Here is a 2585-nt window from a genome sequence, read left to right as displayed (position 1 = left end):
TGCTCTCGTGATGGACTACAATTTCAAAACAAACTAGTAGTCCATCACTGGAGCCTTTTTTTTTTTTTTCTAATCTGATGAATCGAACTTAATAATCAGCTAAATAATCGATTTTGAAAATAATCGTTAGCTGCAGGCCTAGTATTTCAGCTTCAAAAAGCAAGTAGATTAGAATGAATGCAGTCACACAGAAGTGTTCCTGAGCTCTGACCTATCACTAATTTATATAACAGTTAACACTTACTCAAACTCAACGTCAGCAAAACAGCTAAATACACAAAAGAAATACATATAGCTGTTTACCCACCATATAATTAGTATTTCTGTTTATCCAGTCTTAAGGTTTATGCAGCTCTGCCACACAGCATAAACAAGCGTTTTACAGTCCATGCTATTTATTAGCGGGCCCATGATAATGGATCATGGAGAGAAGAACGTTAAGAAAAGAAAATATACAGACGATTTTTTAAAGTATGGTTTTACTTCAATAGTTGCAGCAGGAATTGAGAAACCGCAATGCGTTATTTGTAATGAAGTTCTAGCAGCCGAATCTATGAAGCCCAACAAACTGAAACGTAATTTTGATAGCAAGCATCCGAGCTTTACCGGCAAGGATGCTCAGTATTTTAAAAACAAAGCTGATGGCGTCAAGAAAGGCAGACTTGATACTGGCGGCAAGTACCACCAGCAAAACCTAGCAGCCGTTGAAGTTTCATATTTGGTGGCTCTCAGAATTGACAGAGTTAAGAAACCTCACACCATTGCCGAGGATTTGCTGTTGCCGAATTTGTTACAAAATTGAATGCAATTTCCTTATCTAACGACACTATCAGCAGAAGAATAGCTGACATGTCTGCTATTATTATTGATCAGGTAATCCAGGAAATTAAATCTGCTCCACTTGGAATATTTAGCATCCAGCTTGATGAATCTACAGATGTTGCAAACTGTTCTCAATTACTGGTTTACGTGAGGTATATTAATGATGGCGACTTTAAAGATGAGTTTCTTTTTTGCAAACCTCTTGAAACGACAGCTAATGCGCGTGATGTATTTGACACAATTGGTTCATTTCTGGAAAAGCATGAGATCTCTTGGGAAAAGGTTTGTGGTGTTTGCACAGATGGTGCTCCAGCTATGGTAGGATGTCGATCTGGATTTCAACGTTTGGTATTGAATGAGTCAGTACAAGCCATCGGAACTCACTGTATGATTCATTGACGAAGACGCTGCCACAAGAGTTACAAGAAGTAATGAAAAGCGTTGTAAGTGCCGTCAATTTTGTAAAAGCGAGTGCTTTAAACAGTCGACTGTTCTCGAAACTTTGTAATGAGTTGGATGCGTCCAATAATGTTCTGCTATTTCACACTGATGTGAGATGGTTGTCGAGAGGAAAAGTTTTAAAACGTGTTTTTGATCTTCGTGATGAACTAAAAACATTTTTTAATCAGAAAGCAAAACCGCAGTTTGAAGCACTTTTCAGCGATGAAAATGAACTGCAGAAAATAGCTTACTTGGTTGACATCTTTTCAATCTTGAACGAGTTAAATTTATCACTACAAGGACCAAATGCAACATACCTCGATTTGTCTGAAAAGATCCGATCATTCCAAATCAAACTTTAACTTTGGCAACAAAAAATTGACAAAAATAGAATTTACATGTTGCCCAACTTATCTGATTTCTTTGAAGAAAATTACGTTGAACTTGACAAAAGGATTACAATGATAATTTCTGTCAAAGAACACTTGCAAATGCTTGCGAACGAAATTTCATCATACTTTCCAAATTTACCTGACACCCCGTTTGCACTTGCTAGAAGTCCATTCACAGTCAAAATTGAAGATGTTCCTGAGAGTGCACAAGAGGAGTTCATTGAACTCATTACCAGCGATGCAGCAAAAAATGATTTTTCTTCAATGTCAATTAATAAATTCTGGATCAAGTGTTTGCAGTCATATCCTGCTCTGTCTGAGATTGTGTTGTGCCTTCTTCTTCCATTTCCAACAACATATCTCTGTGAAACAGGCTTTTCAAGCTTGTTGGTTATCAAGTCTAAATACAGAAGTAGACTTGTTGCAGAAGATGATCTTCATTGTGCTCTTGTAAAGACTGCCCCGATAATTTCTGATTTGATGAGAAAGAAGCAACCTCAGCCTTTGCACTGACTCTTTAGTAAGCTTATTTTTTTGATGCGTGGTTTTGCAACAATTTTGCAGCAATGTAGCTTACTGTTATTATATTAAGACTGTTACCGTTGTTACTCTTTGTTGTCACATTTTCACATGATTATACAATTGAATACGGTGAATACAGTTCAATACACAATGAATAAAAAAATAAATAAACCTAAGTCGTAAACATTTTATTAATTTGTAACTTATATGTTAATTATAAATAAATATTCCACAATATTTATTACATATTGTTTTTGTGATTAAATACTACGCTTTAATTATGTTGAATTTGTAAGAATGAAAATAAATCCTGCATATCACATATTTATATTTTGTTTCCTAATGGTAGCAAAAACAGTGATGAAGGAGCAACGAAAATACTTTTACTGTGGGGTTGCCACAACTTGG

At 35.7% G+C, this 2585-nt stretch overlaps 1 pseudogene; it reads left to right on the top strand.

Annotated features, from left to right (window-relative positions):
• The first annotated feature begins 415 nt into the window (after nucleotides 1-415).
• On the top strand, nucleotides 416-2168 carry LOC108786281 (annotated as a pseudogene).
• The last annotated feature ends 417 nt before the right edge of the window (nucleotides 2169-2585 follow it).

The sequence above is a fragment of the Nanorana parkeri genome, unplaced genomic scaffold, assembly GCF_000935625.1.
Source record: "Nanorana parkeri isolate BGI_ZX_2015 unplaced genomic scaffold, ASM93562v1 scaffold11, whole genome shotgun sequence".
Classification (NCBI taxonomy): Eukaryota; Metazoa; Chordata; class Amphibia; order Anura; family Dicroglossidae; genus Nanorana; species Nanorana parkeri.
This window is presented reverse-complemented; position numbering and strand designations above follow the sequence as displayed.